The following is an 18337-nucleotide window of genomic DNA, read 5'->3' on the forward strand; positions in this document are numbered from 1 at the left end:
AATCCCCTTTTACACGGTGTACATTTTAGGAATGTCCTCACAAAACTAACCATTAACCTTTTTGAATGAATACAAAGTGTGTACACTAGATTCGGTGGGACATGGAGTCCATCCACAGCTGTTGACTTGTGAACAGGAAGGTGATAAAAAGATGAATCAATGTCACAGACTGCGGCTGTATCAGCTTAAGGGCTGCTCTCTGCACACAGGAAGGGGACTTGTGTTGTGTGCGATAAAACAAGGTACATGTTCCTACTTGTTTTGATGCCTTTCTACACACTATGAAAGCCAGTGGACATGCATAAAAGGGCTTTTTTTCCCGAAATGTGTAACTGACAAGCAATCGACTACCAACAAATGTCCAAAGCATACTGGGGATATGGACACAACTGAGGCAGATATCTTAATTCGAAGACATTGGTCTCATTCGATGTAGAATGTTTATTAGAAACATTTACTATTAAAACAGCCTTTCTGCTTCTTTTTCCACTGAAACAATAATCAAAGCGCCATAATCACTTAGTTTTGTGTTTTTCCTGATTTACTATTTCTTATTTCCAAGTTCTACTTCCTGTTTGGCATGTCCTGCAGTAGCTTTTTTCAGCTATTACAGCTTCAACTCTTCTGGGAAGGCTGTCCACAAGGTTGCGGAGAGTGTTTATAGAAATGTTCGACCATTCTTCCAAAAGCGCATTGGTGAGGTCACACGCTGATGTTGGTCGAGAAGGCCTGGCTCTCAGTCTCCGTTCTAATTCATCCCAAAGGTGTTCTATCGGGTTCAAGTCAGAACTCTGTGCAGGCCAGTCAAGTTCATCCACACCAGACTCTGTCATCCGTGTCTTTATGGACCTCACAGTCATGTTGGAAAGGGAAGGGGCCCGCTCCAAACTGTTGCCACAAGGTTGGGAGAATGGAATTGTCCAAAATGTTTTGGTATCCTGGAGCATTCAAAGTTCCTTTCACTGGGGAACTATGGGGGCCAAGCCCAACTCCTGAAAAACAACCCCACACCATAATTCCTCCTCCACCAAATGTCATACTCGGCACAATGCAGTCCGAACTAATAGCGTTCTCCTGGCAACCTCCAAACCCAGACTCGTCCATCAGAAAACCGTGGTTCATCACTCCAGAGAACGCGTCTCCAGTGGCGACGGGTTTTACACCACTGCATCCCACGCTTTGCATTGGACTTGCTGATGTATGGCTTAGATGCAGCTGCTCGGCCATGGAAACCCCTTCCATGAAGCTCTCTGCGTACTGTACGTGGGCTAATTGGAAGGTCACATGAAGTTTGGAGGTCTGTAGCAACTGACTGGGCAGAAAGTCTTTGCACTATGCACTTTAGCATGCGCTGACCCCTCTCTGTCAATTTTTCGTGGCCTACCACTTGGTGGCTGAGTTGCTGTTGTTCCCAAACTCTTCCATTTTCTTATAATAAAGCCGACAGTTGACTTTGGAATATTTAGGAGCGAGGACATTTCACGACTGGATTTGTTGCACAGGTGGCATCCTATGACAGTTCCACGCTGGAAATCACTGAGAGCGGCCCATTCTTTCACAAATGTTTGTAGAAACAGTCTCCATGTCTAAGTGCTTGATTTTATACACCTGTGGCCGGGCCAAGTGATTAGGACACCTGATTTTGATCATTTGGATGGGTGGCCAAATACTTTCGGCAATATAGTGTATGTTTAAAAGTTATTTCAAATCAGGCTTTGAGTGCAAGCTGTTAAAGCTGCAAAGGGGCGATCAATGCTTTTATTTGATGTGTAACGGTCGGGTGTCCCAATACTTTTGCCTAATGGCAACACAAGGTTTCACCTATGAAACATTGTGTAAATTAATAATATCTGTTCACCGGAAGAATACCGGAGGACTCTTGGTTGTGGTGTTTCCACGAAGAGGCGTTTATTCCCAGCAACCTGATCACGTTTCTTTTGTTCCTGCTGCCTTGTCAGACAAGAACATCCTCACTTGATGGCTGAGTGGAAAAGAGGGGAAATGCAAGGGGGTCGTTTTGCCCTCAAGCATGTTTTTTTTTGTTTGTTGCTCTTCCGGAAGTAAATTCTTTCATGGTGACTTAAAGCGAGCAGTCAGCCACTGAGAGCTAAGACAGCTGACAGACCCCAGGTAATCCTCTCAGGTGGGCTTACCTTCAACCAAGGATTAGGGCGAACTTCCTGTGGACTTGAACGCAGGAGAGGAACTTTTCCATGTTCTTATTGTCACCGCTCACGTTGACGCCTTCCTAGTTGTAGCACAAACGACAAGGGAAGATGAAAAAGCTGAGTTGTTGATGGGGAGGAAAACACAAATGTGTTTAACTGAGGGCGTACTGCGGCGGTGTCAGAACTTTTTTTTCAAAATGAGAGCATGCGGGGGCCATTTTGATATTTTTCATTTTCAAAAGCAATAGAATATTTATTGTAGCCATTAGGCCCCCCTTAATTTTGGTGAACGTTAAACGTCCCAAGGACCCAAAAGGGTCTCAGACCAATATAAATAAGTCTGATGTATACATTTTTTTTTACTTTCAACTAGAGATGTCCGATAATGGCTTTTTTGCCGATATCCGATATTGTCCAACTCTTAATTACCGATTCCGATATATCAACCGATACTGATATATACAGTCATGGAATTAACACATTATTATGCCTAATTTTGTTGTGATGCCCCACTGGATGCATTAAACCAGGGGTGTCAAACTCATTTTAGATGGGGGGCCACATGGAGGAAAATCTACTCCCAAGTGGGCCGGACTGGTAAAATCACGGCACGATGACTTAAAAATAAAGACAACTTCAGATTGTTTTTTTTTGTTTGAAAATAGAGCAAGCACATTCTGAAAATGTACAAATCATAATGTTGTTGTTGTTTTTTTTAGACTTACATGTTGCGGTTAATAGTATTCTATCTTTATTCGTCGTTATTTATACTTTCTGAATAAATGATGTGATAATTATCATCAGTCAACTCATTGGTGTTAATTTTCAATCTATCAAGATAAAAAAGTAATATCAAAATCAAATTACAGGATGTTATTTATGTAGTTTGCTCATTTTCCTCGACTGGTGCACTAACTTCAAGTGGTTTATTTTTATTGTTTTACATATGTAGCATCATCTACAAAGGTACAAAGAATTGCTATTGCGACATCTAGTGGACACATTTAGAACTGCTGTTTCTTTCATTCAAAAATTTCGACTGATTTTTATACTTACCAAACTCATCCCGTGGGCCGGATAAAACCTGTTCACGGGCCTGATCCGGCCCTCGGGCCGTACGATTGACACCCCTGCATTAAACAATGTAACTAGGTTTTCCAAAATAAATCAACTCAAGTTATGGGAAAAAAGTGCCAACATGGCACTGCCATATTTATTATTGAAGTCACAAAGTGCATTTTTTTTTTTTAACATGCCTCAAAACAGCAGCTTGGTATTTGGGACATGCTCTCCCTGAGATAATCCTGATACCCACTACAACTATGGGAAATACTATACTTTGACTTTCACAAAGTGCATTTTTATTTCTTTTTTTAAACATGCCTCAAAACAACAGCTACAAAAACAATGAAGGCACACAGCTTCAGTCCAGAGTATACTAGAGTAATAAAGTAAACAATAACATAGTCCTCCTTTAGTGCAAGACTGCCTGGCATACTATAAAACAGGGAATTATAAACTAGGCTAAATCTGAACAGCCGATATGGGCATCTACATCAACTATATGATTTGCCTGAGAAGCTGGACAGGACAAAAAAAAAAAATTATTTTTGAAACCGATACCGATAACTTCCGATATTACATTTTAAAGCATTTATCTGCCGATAATTTCGGCAGTCCGATATTATCGGACATCTCTACTTTCAACGCTAAAATATCTATTGATCAACTTCAGATCTAGCCGTTGACATGAAGTTTGACATTTTGTAATGTTTTCTTTTTTTTTTTTTTTTGAAAAAAACTTTTTATAGCAAACACACAAAATATGCAATGTTTTCTCCCCAAAATAATCAAAGTGGAATATTTGATTAATATTGAATTAATCGGAACCTTAAATATGAAAATAATTCATAAGAACATTGCTTTTGATTCATTGAATAATGACAGTTTAAAAAATAAATCACATGAGGTCTCGGGGATCCAAAAGGCCCCCACTGATAAAAGTGTTAAAAATAAGTCATATCAATATATATTATGTCAAGACTTGATTCTTGGGTTTTGTTCCTCCGGAAGGCAAAGGAAAATTGGCGCGTGCAAGACGTGAATTTAAATACATGATTTAATTTTAACAAATAAAAAAAAGGAATAAACAAAAGGCGCTCACAGTGGAGGTAAAAAACTTGACTAGGAAAACAAAAGACATGCACGTGGGCACAAAAACTATGAACAAAGAGACAACAACACTAACTGTGGTCTTAATAAACAAAACTTACTTGGCATGAAAAAACATGAAAAAGAGCAGCATGGATCATCAGAGTGTGAATGTGTGAGGACGCCAGGACGAACAACAGAAACAGACAGATTTAAATAGTGACGTGATCAGTGAAAACAGGTGCGTGACTCGAAACGTGAAACAGGTGTGTGACAAGACAGGTGAAAACTAATGGGTGACCATGGAAACCAAACCAAACAAGGAAGTGCAACCAGGAACTAAAAAAAGAGCCCAAAACCCAAGCAAAACAAAAACATGATTAACACAGACATGACAGAGCCCCCCCCTTACGGACAGATCCCAGATGTCCCAACACAAAAAAATGAACAAGAGTCATGGGGGGGCGGGAGGGGGACATGGCGGTGGGTCGCCAGGCCAAGTGGCCCCGAATCCACCGAGGCATAGTCATGTGGCGGCGGCGCCACAGGCGAGGTGGGCGACCTGGGAAGGGCCACATCCGTGGCAGACGATGACGTGGGCGCACTTGGCGTGGCGGACGACCAGGCAGCGGCCATATTCGTGGCCGACGAGAAGACAGGTGCGGCGTCGTCGTCATGGCAGGCGTAGAAGCAGCAGATGAAGCAGGCGGCGAAGCTTGTCGTAGCCATGGTTGGTCTTGGCATGGTTGGTCTTGGCATGGTTGGTCTTGGACTTGGTCTTGGACTCGGCATGGTTGGTCTTGGACTTGGTCTTGGAATTGGCATGGTTGGTCTTGGCATGGTTGGTCTTGGACTTGGTCTTGGACTCGGCATGGTTGGTCTTGGACTTGGTCTTGGAATTGGCATGGTTGGTCTTGGCATGGGTCTTGGCATGGTTGGTCTTGGCATGGGTCTTGGCATGGGTCTTGGCATGGGGGGTCTTGGACTTGGCATGGGGGGTCTTGGACTTGGCATGGGGGGTCTTGGACTTGGTCTTGGCATGGTGTGTCTTGGCATGGGGGGTCTTGGACTTGGTCTTGGCATGGTGTGTCTTGGTCTTGGCATGGTGTGTCTTGGTTTTGGCGTGGAGCTGCGACTGGCGGCACTTGGCGTCGTGGAGCTGCGACTGGCGGCACTGGGCGTCGTGGAGCTGCGACTGGCGGCACTTGGCGTCGTGGAGCTGCGACTGGCGGCACTTGGCGTCGTGGAGCTGCGACTGGCGGCACTTGGCGTCGTGGAGCTGCGACTGGCGGCACTTGGCGTCGTGGAGCTGCGACTGGCGGCACTTGGCGTCGTGAAGCTGTGACTGGCGGCACTTGGCGTGGAGCTGCGACTGGCAGCACTTGGCGTGGAGCAGGTACTGGTGGCGCTTGGCGTGGAGCAGGTACTGGTGGCACTTGGCGTGGTGGGGCTTGGCTTGGCGTGGAGCTGGGCGTGGAGCAGGTGGATCTTGGCATGGTCGAAAAACTGGTGGTGGCGGCCGTGCTGGTGGCTGTGGCTTGGCAGGTCGAAAGACAGGTGGTGGTGGCCGTGCTGGTGGCTGTGGTTTGGCATGGCGATGCTGACCCACCCCACCTGAACAATTCCCAGCCCTAGCCCCCCCCCTCAATGAGCGGATCCCAGACGCGCTCCCCGCGGTCTGGAACCGTCTTTTGGGGTGGGTGGAGGGAGGTCAGGAGGGGGGCAGAATCCTCCCCTCTAAATTGTCCAAAATGTCCTTTTTTTTCTACATGTGATTGAGTGGGTGAAAAAAAAGAAACCTGTTGTGACATGGGCGTGGCTTGAGTCTTGGGGGGCGGGGCATGACATTTGTAATGTCTTATCATGTTTTTAGAGTCTTTGGTTGGAGGCGGATGATGAAAAGAAAAAGAGTTCAGAAAAAAAAAATCCTGGTCTGTGATGTCATTTTGGAGCTGTGGAGCTGGCAGCAACCTGCTTCCGCCCGGAGTGGGAGGAGCCTGCGGCAGCGCCGCATGCTTTCCGCTCGCCTTCCCTGATGTCCTTGGTCTGGAGCGGCGCTTCCGGGACTGCGGTGACGCAGCGCTGTCCTCGGACCAACTGGAGCTCAATGGCACCAGATTTCCATCTGGCCCCCACATCAGGTCTCTGCGCTTACCGGAGGAATAACGCAGCGTCTCTTCCTCCATCGCGCGGAGGACCTCCCACGTTGCCTCGTCAAAATTGTCCAATTTTTTTGCGGAGAAACTCTTCTGCTGGCGTCCTACTGTCAAGACTTGGTTCTTGGGTTTTGCTTCTCCGGAAGGTAAAGGAAAATTGGCGCGGGCAAGGCGTGAATTTAAATACATGATTTATTGTTTAACACTAATAAACTACAACAAAAAGGAAGCAAACAAATGGCGCGCACAAAGGCGGAAATACAACTTGACTAAGAAACAAAAGACATGCACGTGGGCACAAAAACTATGAACAAAGAAACAACAACACTAACTGTGGTCTTAATAAACAAAACTTACTTGGCATGAAAAAACATGAAAAAGAGCAGCATGGATCCTCAGAGTGTGAATGTGTGAGGACGCCAGGACAAATAACAGAAACAGACAGATTTAAATAGTGACGTGATCAGTGAAAACAGGTGCGTGACTCGAAACGTGAAACAGGTGCGTGACAAGACAGGTGAAAACTAATGGGTGACCATGGAAACCAAACCAAACAAGGAAGTGCAACCAGGAACTAAAAAAAGAGCCCAAAACCCAAGCAAAACAAAAACATGATTAACACAGACATGACATATTAATGGTAACACTTTAGTATGGGGAACACATTCACCATTAATTAGTTGCTTATTAACATGCAAATTAGTAACATATTGGCTGTTAATATGTAATTTGTAAGTACTTAATGCCTTATTCTGCATGGCTTTATTATACAACCAGTAAGCCATTAACTAAGAGTCTTCCCTCAATAACCTCAGAGTGATTGCTTATTAGTAACCCTAACCATAACCCTAACCCTTATATGTTTCCGAAGTGTCCAAATAACTCTAAATTAAGTCTTTGTTACTTAGAATATGTTCCCCATACTAAAGTGTTACCATATTATTTTTACTTTAAACTTAAAACTCTAGATTCACTTGAGACCTATCCGTTGATTGTACGTTTTGATTTTTTTTGAGCCAATGCCAGTTTTAAAGTAAAAAAAAAACTAGTTAGTAGTGTTAATCTTGCAACTTTTTCTCATTACATTTCACCTGTTTGCTCTTTGATTCCACTTTTTATGTTTATTTTTGAAATAGTATGTTTTTAGAGTGCCGCAATCCTTTAAAAATTTAGCTGCAGACTGCAAATGGCCCCTGGGCCGCACTTTGGACACCCCTGGCATACTCAAACGAGGCCATTCCTTTGGACTTAGGCACGATGGCCTGTGCTAGTTTGTGCTAGTTTCGATACTGTTGTATTCCTGAATTGTGGATTATTTCCAATCTTAGTTCAAGTTTTGCTGATTATTTGTATTGGACATTATTTACCTGACAAAAGCATCTAATTAAATTTGCTTTGGGTTTGACTTGGATGGTGTCGAGCCTTTATATTCTGTTTCTATTGATCTAGCATTACGCACTCGCAGTGTAAAGTGGGCCCAAGAACAATATAATTAGTTTAGTGAAGTATATTGTAGCGTCCCCTGAAGAGTTAGTGCTGCAAGGGGTTCTGGGTATTTGTTGTGTTGTGTTTATGTTGTGTTACGGTGCGGATGTTCTCCCGAAATGTGTTTGTCATTTTTGTTTCTTGTGGGTTCACAGTGTGCCGCATATTTGTAACAGTGTTAAAGTTGTTTATACGGTCACCCTCAGTGTGACCTGTATGGCTGTTGACCAAGTGTGCATTGCTTTCACTTGTGTGTGTGAAAAGCCGTAGATATTATGTGACTGGGCTGGCATGCAAAGGCAGTGCCTTTAAGGTTTATTGGTGTTCTGTACTTCTCCCTACGTCCGGGTATCGTCACACCCCTAGTTGTAACAAATCCAAAGTTCCAGCTGCAATAACAGTCCCCCTTTTGCTTTAATTACCATTGTTTTCTTGCCACAAAGGAAGGTTACAAATTAATACCTTTGCCTCTTGCATTTTGGGAAAGAATTACACAAAGAGCTACTCAAGGATCTTGCATTAGTAATTGTACCTGTTCAATATTGCACACCTTTATTGCATTGTCATTGTAAGGTTCATTAAGCAAGGATGATGTTGTATAATTATTAACCCAAATCTTGCATTCCATCTTTTGGGAGCTTTTTAGCCTCAGTCACTTTCTTAAAAAAAGGATTCTACATTACATTCTTAGCCTCTCCACCTTTTTTGGTTGGTTTTGTTAGTAAGTATGATTTGTTTACAACACAAAGGATGCGGGACAAAGAAGAACATGCTTTGGAATTATTAAACACAAATAATACACAAAAATTACAACGAATAAAAATGCAAATAGATAAATGTTCTCCTTGAAACAAAATGCAAAGTTCTTAGTTTCCTGTATAATGTACGCCATTCGAACTAAACCAACACAATACAACCACACAAATACAGCATAATTTTTTTTGTGTGTGTCTTTTACTCGGGCTATCAAACTTGACGCGCTAATAACGAGTTAAAAAAAAAGTTTCCTTTGACGGCACAATTTTTTTTATCACGCGATTAACTTGCGTCGTGTGTAACCCTCAGTCCATAGTCCATCTCTTCCAGCTGCTGTTGAGTCACAGGTTCCAATAGCGAGCAGAAATGGACAAATAAAAATGCATATTGAATTCAAAGCCCTGGCAGGTCGCTCTCTCTGCCATACCAAAGTTATTTTCATCCACTGTTGCCGAGAGTTATCAGTATCATTAGAGTTCCTAGCTCTGAGTTGCGGGGGGGTTTTTTGGCTTGTTTTGAATGTGTAGTTGCTTATTTGAGATTGCTTTTCTGTCCCTACAATAAAGCAAAACACAACTGCTCTGCTATAGGTACTTTGGCCTATTTTACACGTTTCCTGGTTATTATCATGCCCACGGTCGGTGTGTCTGCAAAGAGTGTTTGTGTCCGTTGTGTCCAACCAACAGACAAGGGTTGAAAACAAAATATGAGCGTGGCGAAGGACTACTAAATCCAAAAAACTGCCATATACACTACCGTTCAAAAGTTTGGGGTCACCCAAACAATTTTGTGGAATAGCCTTCATTTCTAAGAACAAGAATAGACTGTCGAGTTTCAGATGAAAGTTCTCTTTTTCTGGCCATTTTGAGCGTTTAATTGACCCCAAAAATGTGATGCTCCAGAAACTCAATCTGCTCAAAGGAAGGTCAGTTTTGTAGCTTCTGTAACGAGCTAAACTGTTTTCAGATGTGTGAACATGATTGCACAAGGGTTTTCTAATCATCAATTAGCCTTCTGAGCCAATGAGCAAACACATTGTACCATTAGAACACTGGAGTGATAGTTGCTGGAAATGGGCCTCTATACACCTATGTAGATATTGCACCGAAAACCAGACATTTGCAGCTAGAATAGTCATTTACCACATTAGCAATGTATAGAGTGTATTTCTTTAAAGTTAAGACTAGTTTAAAGTTATCTTCATTGAAAAGTACAGTGCTTTTCCTTCAAAAATAAGGACATTTCAATGTGACCCCAAACTTTTGAACGGTAGTGTAGGTGAGGTGACTTTTCCTGTTTTATGAACAATTTCTTCGCTCTCCACAGCACTAATTTTTCATTTCTCTTCTCACGCCATGCAGAGAATCAACAGTGAGACAGCAAATTTGGTGCAACCAAACTTGATAGTTGACACTGTTACGCAATTGGCTGTTTAGCCTGTCACTTCCGTTCCTCACAGATCACTTCCTGTTTTGCTAAGACCGAGAGTGCCTATGTTCATGCAACCAACCATGCTTCATTCTTTCCTTGTTTTTTGTTTCTTACAAAAGCACATGATAATAGTAAAACTCACACATATATATATATATATTTTTGTCATATATACATTAATACAGGCATTATTAGACATATCGCATGTTTGGTTTAGGAGTTATGTTTAAATAACTGTCATATTGAGTATGAAAGTTATACTGTCATATTGAGTAAAAAACAATTGTTTGAGTTTGCAAACCATACAAAAGCACATGTTTCTAGTAAAACTCACAAAGATACATTAATACAGGCATTATTAGACATTTTGCATGTTTGGTTTAGGAGTTATGTTTGAATAATTTTTTTAGTGCTTTTTTCGCATGTTTGAATGACTGTCATATTTAGTATGACAGTTACGGTCACATTGAGAAAAAAAAATGTTTTTGTGTTTGCAAACCTTACAAAATCACTTGTTTATACTCAAATTCACAAAGATACATTATTTCAGGCATTATTAGACATGTTGCATGTTTGGTTTAGGAGTTATGTTTGAATAATTTTTTTATTGCTTTTTTCACATTATCTCAGGATTCTAAGAACATTACTGTCATATTGAGTAAAAAACAAATTTTTGTGTTTGAAAACCTTACAAAAGCACATGTTTCCAGTAAAACTCACAAAGATACATTATTTCAGGCATTATTACAATATTGCATGTTTAGTTTTGGAGTTATGTTTGAGTAACTGTCTATTTAGTATGACAGTTATACTGTCATATTGAGTAAAAAACAAACACATTTTTATGTTTGCAAACCTTACAAAAGCACATGTTTCTAGTAAAACTCACAAAGATACATTAATACAGGCATTATTACACATTTTTACATGTTTGGTTTAGGAGTTATGTGTGAATAACTGTCATATTTAGTATGACAGTTATACTGTCATATTGAGTAAAACAAAATGTTGTGTTCGCAAACCTTACAAAAGCACATATTTATACTAAAATTCACGAAGATACATTATTTCAGGCATTATTAGACATTTTGCGTGTTTGGTTTAGGAGTTATGTTTGAATAAATGTTTTATTGCTTTTTTTGTATTATCTCAGGATTCTAAGAACATTACTGTCATATTGAGTAAAAAAACTATTTTTTGTGTTTGAAAACCTTACAAAAGCACATGTTTCTAGTAAAACTCACAAAGATACATTATTTTCAGGCATTATTACAATATTGCATGTTTAGTTTTGGAGTTATGTTTGAGTAACTGTACTATTTAGTATGACAGTTATACTGTCATATTGAGTAAAAAACTATTTTTTTATGTTTGCAAACCTTACAAAAGCACATGTTTCTAGTAAAACTCACAAAGATACATTAATACAGGCATTATTACACATTTGTACATGTTTTGTTTAGGAGTTATGTGTGAATAACTGTCATATTTAGTATGACAGTTATACTGTCATATTGAGTAAAACAAAATGTTGTGTTCGCAAACCTTACAAAAGCACATGTTTATACTAAAATTCACGAAGATACATTATTTCAGGCATTATTAGACATTTTGCGTGTTTGGTTTAGGAGTTATGTTTGAATAAATGTTTTATTGCTTTTTTTGTATTATCTCAGGATTCTAAGAACATTACTGTCATATTGAGTAAAAAACAAACACATTATTGTGTTTGAAAACCTAACAAAAGCACATGTTTCTAGTAAAACAAACAAAGATAAATTAATACAGGCATTATTAGACATGTTGCATGTTTGGTTTAGGAGTTATGTTTGAATGACTGTCATATTTACTATGACAGTTACGGTCATATTGAGAAAACATTTTTTTTATGTGTTTGCAAACCTTACAAAATCACATGTTTATACTCAAATTCACAAAGATACATTATTTCAGGCATTATTAGACATTTTTGCGTGTTTGGTTTCGGAGTTGTTTGAATGTTTGAATACATGTTGTATTGCTTTTTTCGTATTATCTCAGGATTCTAAGAACATTACTGTCATATTGAGTAAAAAACAATTTTTTGTGTTTGAAAACTTTACAAAAGCACATGTTTCTAGTAAAACTCACAAAGATACATTATTTCAGGCATTATTACACATATTGCATGTTTGGTTTTGGAGTTATGTTTGAATAACTGTCATATTTAGTATGACAACTATACTGTCATATTGAGTAAAAAACAAACACATTTTTATGTTTGCAAACCTTACAAAAGCACATGTTTCTAGTAAAACTCACAAAGATACATTAATACAGGCATTATTACACATTTGTACATGTTTGGTTTAGGAGTTATGTTTGAATAACTGTCATATTTAGTATGACAGTTATACTGTCATGTTGAGTAAAGAAATTGTTTTTGTGTTCGCAAACCTTACAAAAGCACATGTTTATACTAAAATTCACAAAGATACATTATTTCAGGCATTATTAGACATTTTGTGTGTTTGGTTTCGGAGTTGTTTGAATGTTTGAATGTTTGAATACATGTTGTATTGCTTTTTTTGCATTATCTCAGGATTCTAAGAACATTACTGTCATATTGAGTAAAAAACAATTTTTTGTGTTTGAAAACCTTACAAAAGCACATGTTTCTAGTAAAACTCACAAAGATACATTATTTCAGGCATTATTACACATATTGCATGTTTGGTTTTGGAGTTATGTTTGAATAACTGTACTATTTAGTATGACAGTTATACTGTCATATTGAGTAAAAAAAATATTTTTTTATGTTTGCAAACCTTACAAAAGCACATGTTTCTAGTAAAACTCACAAAGATACATTAATGCAGGCATTATTACACATTTGTACATGTTTGGTTTAGGAGTTATGTTTGAATGACTGTCATATTTAGTATGACAGTTATACTGTCATGTTGAGTAAAGAAATTGTTTTTGTGTTCGCAAACATTACAAAAGCACATGTTTATACTAAAATTCACAAAGATACATTATTTCAGGCATTATTAGACATTTTGCATATTTGGTTTCGGAGTTGTATGAATGAATGAATGTTTGAATACATGTTGTATTGCTTTTTTTGCATTATCTCAGGATTCTAAGAACATTACTGTCATATTGAGTAAAAAACAATTTTTTTTGTGTTTGAAAACCTTACAAAAGCACATGTTTCTAGTAAAACTCACAAAGATACATTATTTCAGGCATTGTTACACATGTTGCATGTTTGGTTTTGGAGTTATGTTTGAATAACTGTCATATTTAGTAAAAAACAACAACTAATTTTTATGTTTGCAAAGCTTACAAAAGCACATGTTTCTAGTAAAACTCAAAGATACATTATTTCAGGCATTATTAAACAAACACATTTTTATTGATATCAATTACGTGTCTGGTGATATTGTTTTATCAGCCCAGCCTTATTTGAGATTATTCTTGATTAGTTTACTATGGACAAAATGCAATTAATTGCAATTAAATATTTCAATTGTTTGACAGCTCTGTTTTTTTACTTTTTTGCTGCTTTCACCACAACCCCTTTGTGGGTTATCATAAACAACTGGCGAGGTGTTACAGCTAAGGTGATTGTAGGCGTGTGCCCACAAATCCCACCGTGCCCTGGTACCCCTTTTTTTAAATCATGAATACAAGAAGTTTCCATAACCAAAGTTACAAGACTTGAGAGGTGCGACCGGGCTAAATTAGGGTGCAATAATAATAATAATAATAAACAATGATGACGGGTGCAGGGTGTAAAAACAAAACAAAGAGCTTAGAGCTGCAAAAATGCATCACGCAGGTGAGAGAATCGTCTGTGACTTTGTCAGCACAAGTACAACACACACCCTCCGTTCTACAAATAGTCGTTTGGATCCATTGTCGTCGTGCCGTGCGACCTCTTGACGAGCGTAGTCGTAGACGTCGACCACGGGCAGCTGCAGGATTTGAAGCAGCATAGAAAGAGAGAAAGGGGGGGGGGTAAAAAACCCAAAGGGGAAAAAGCAGCGTCGGCAGGCAACAGGATGCACATGGCCCTGAGAAGGATGACTTGTTGGATGCAGGAAGCCGAGAGAGAAGGCGAGAGGAAGGAGGCCGTTTGGATCACAGCTGCGTTCGGATTGAAAAATTCCTGTTTTGAAGCACAGACATGTTGTTGTCCCGCCACAGGATGACAAAGAGGCGGAAGAGCCCAGTTGGCCGCAGTTAACGGGCTTGTCCACTTTTGGTGGCTCGATATCAGAACTAATATTAGACACCCTTGATTACCTTTTTTTGCATTTTGGAAGAGTTTTCATACACTTTAAATACAACAATTTGTATTTTTAGGTAGTTTTTGGTCCTGTGCATGTCCCAACATAGGCGCCGATCCCGTGAGTGCTTCGGGGCCCGAGCACTAGGGCTGCGAATCTTTGGGTGTCCCACGATTAGATTCAAAATCGATTTTTTTCGATTCAACGCGATTCTCGATTCAAAAACAATATTTTCCCGGTTCAAAATGATTCTCTAGTCATTCAATACATAGATTTCAGCAGGATCTACCCCAGTCTGCTGACATGCAAGCAGAGTAGTAGATTTTTGTAAAAAGCTTTTATAATTGTAAAGGACAATGTCTTATCAGCTGATTGCAATAATGTACATTTGTTTTAACTATTAAATGAACCAAAAATATGACTTATTCTATCTTTGTGAAAATATTGGACACAGTGTGTTGGCAAGTGTAAGCCACTGTGACTTTTTTTGATTTTTTTATGAATGTCTAATGATAATGTCAACGAGGGATTTTTAATCACTGCTATGTTGAAATTGTAACTAATATTGATACAGTTGTTGATAATACTCATTTTTGTTTCACTACTTTTGGTTTGTTCTGTGTGGTGTTTGTGTCTCCTCTCAATTGCTCTGTTTATTGCAGTTCTGAGTGTTGCTGGGTCGGGTTTGGTTTTGGAATTGGATTGCATTGTTATGGTATTGCTGTGTATTGTTTTGTTGGATTGATTAATTTAAAAAAATAAAATAAAATAAAAACAATGAAAAAAAAAAATAATAATAATTTTTTAAAAATCGATTTTTTTAAAAATGAGAATCGATTCTGAATCGCACAACGTGAGAATCGCGATTCGAATTCGAATCGATTTTTTCCCACACCCCTACCGAGCACCCACGTGGGATTGATGGAAAATTATTTCTCACCACTAAGTAAAAACCGTGCATGCTTAAAAAAGTAGCGTCAGATTCACTGCCCGTCCGAGCACCCACTGGCAGAAATGTAGATCGCCGCCTGTGTCCCAATACTTTTGACCACATCATGCAGCATTTCCTAAAGTTAATTTCTGGGCTCAACATTTTTTTTTTTAATCCGTATTCCAATGTGTTGATTGTCAAGCAGGCACATTTAGTTTGCACTAAATCAGATTCTTTATTATTAGTTTATGAACTGCACAAGGTGTGTCAGAAAAGTTGTCAACCGCAATCTTCGACGTGAGGGACCTCGTTTACTGCAAGTTCTTGCCACGGGGCCAGGACATCCACTAGTGCGTCTTACTTGCGCTAATCACTATCTGACAACTAATAATAATAATAATACATTTTATTTGTAAAAAGCACTTTACATTGAGCAAACAACCTCAAAGTGCTACAGTGTATTGAAAAAATATATATATACAGTATATATAATAATAATAATACAAAAATAATAAATTAAAAAAATATATATATACAGTATATATAATAATAATAATACAAAAATAATAAATAAAAAATAAAAACTGGAACAGCCTAATAGCTAGAACTAGTATGCATATATCTATAAAAAGGCTTTTTTAGAAAAGAAGGGTTTTTAAGCCTTTTTTAGAAGCATCCACAGTCTGTGGTGCCCTCAGGTGGTCAGGGAGAGCATTCCGCAGACTGGGAGCGACGGAACAGAAAGCCCGGCTTCCCATAGTTCGTAGCTTTGTCCTCGGAGGTTGGAGGAGGTTAGCCTGTCCGGAGCGGAGGTGTCATATAGCCAATCGCTATATGACAACTAGTGTGCTCATCGTTAGCTGGCAGCTTGTACCGCTGACAACTAGAGTATGAATTGCTATCTGACAACTAGCGCGCCAATCGTTGGCTGACAAAGAGCGTGCTAATAGCTTGCACTGTTGTCAACTGAACCACCAATGCGCCAATTGCTAGTGGACAATTAATGCGGCAATCCCTTGCCGACAACTAGCGCACCACTCGATAGGTGACAAGGAGCGTGCTAATCACTAGCTGGCAGCTTGCACCGCTGGCAACCAGCGCACTCATTGCTAGCTGGCAAATAGTGCACTAATTGCAAGCGGATAACTAGCACGTTAATCGCTGGCCGACAACAAGCGCCCGAATCACGAGCTGGTAGCTTGCGCCACTGGCAACAAAAGCACTAATCGCTAGCTGACAACTCGCGCTCTAATCACTAGCTGGCAACTACAGCACTAATTGAATGAATATGATCATTTATTCATATTTTTATTTGGAAGCTGCGAGGTACAGTGAGTACGGGTAGCCATGTCCTCGCTATGTCTAAACTACACTACAGTGTGTGAATGTTAATGTTTAAAAACATTTAAGTATGTGGGGAAAAAATGCATATAAATAAATAATATAATAATATAATTTGATTTAATATAAATTAATTATCATATAATTTATAATATAAAAATAATATAATATACCGTATTTTTCGGAGTATAAGTCACACCGGCCGAAAATGTATAATAAAGAAGGAAAAAAACCATATACCTGTATAAGTCGCACTGGAGTATAAGTCGCATTTTTTGGAGAAATGTATTTGATAAAACCCAACACCAAGAATAGACATTTGAAAGGCAATTTAAAATAAATAAAGAATAGTGAACAACAGGCTGAATAAGTGTACGTTATATGAGGCATAAATAACCAACTGAGAACGTGCCTGGTATGTTAACGTAACATATTATGGTAAGAGTCATTCAAATAACTATAACATATAGAACATGCTATACGTTTACCAAACAATCTGTCACTCCTAATCGCTAAATCCCATGAAATCTTATACGTCTAGTCTCTTACGTGAATGAGCTAAATAATATTATTTGATATTTTACGCTAATGTGTTAATCATTTCACACATAAGTCGCTCCCGAGTATAAGTCGCACCCCCGGCCAAACTATGAAAAAAACTGCGAATTATAGTCCGAAAAATACGGTAAATAATAAACAAATTGATGAAAAAAAGGATCCTACCGCTGTTGAAACTATTTGTTTTATTGCATTCCATCCTGGAAAAATACAATTCAAATAAATGATCAAATGGCGCAAATGGATATGACGACCATCATGCTTAATGCGTGTTGTGTACTCCCTAGTCACACACAGCAAGAAAGGCCTGCAAGCTGATAAAACCTCTCAAGTTTGCACAGTTCCTGCTCATTGACAACCGGACATTTTACTGATGTCACAGCGCTTGGTCCTCCTACTCACTTTCACAATAGAAGTTTGATCTATGAGTCCGTCATGGATTTCTTACGCGTTAAATATCACTTCCTCATATTTTTTTTTCAACTTCCTCATACTGAAAGGCGCTCAAGCAAGCAATTATTTGATAATGGCAATTTGTTATTGGTCTACTTTATGTGAAATACAAATTTTTAAGGCTGACCATTAATTATTAGACATCAATTAGACAAATGCTGATCAATTATGCACAAACTACATTAGAAAAGGACACTTTAAAGCTGTGTAATAAGTGGAGTAAATCATTATTGACTGAGGTTTTTTTGAAAGATTTTTAGACCCTCTCAGGTCAAACATAAATTATATTAAATGGCAATTTGTTGAACTTTTGAAACAATTGTTCCTAAAAAAAATGTTTTATTGAAATGAAACAAAAACATTTTAAATAACATTGTGAGATTCTTACAGCTGTAAAAGAAAGCTAACCACTGGACAACTTCACGGCATGAACATGTCATACGGCGATAAACGTGCAGGTAAGTCAGTCCTATTCCTATTATTATTGTATACTCGTTGTCACTGCAGCCATATTGTACTAAGCAGCCAGGACTCAGATCAGTGTACATTGCAATATACGTACAAGTTCTGGCTTCATGGTCATCATCACGTATCTCAAACATATACAACATTTTTCAAATCTACACTGCA

At 38.9% G+C, this 18337-nt stretch overlaps 1 protein-coding gene across 1 annotated transcript in view; it reads right to left on the bottom strand.

The window, feature by feature from the left end:
• Positions 1-18337, bottom strand: part of polr2h (RNA polymerase II, I and III subunit H) — an 89088-nt gene that overhangs the window by 51515 nt on the left and 19236 nt on the right. The window contains exon 2 of the mRNA XM_062028044.1: positions 2154-2248. The gene's annotated coding sequence lies outside the window, so the exon portion shown is untranslated. The remainder of the gene's footprint in view (positions 1-2153; positions 2249-18337) is intronic.

This window comes from Entelurus aequoreus, linkage group LG19 (assembly GCF_033978785.1).
Source record: "Entelurus aequoreus isolate RoL-2023_Sb linkage group LG19, RoL_Eaeq_v1.1, whole genome shotgun sequence".
NCBI classification, from domain to species: domain Eukaryota; kingdom Metazoa; phylum Chordata; class Actinopteri; order Syngnathiformes; family Syngnathidae; genus Entelurus; species Entelurus aequoreus.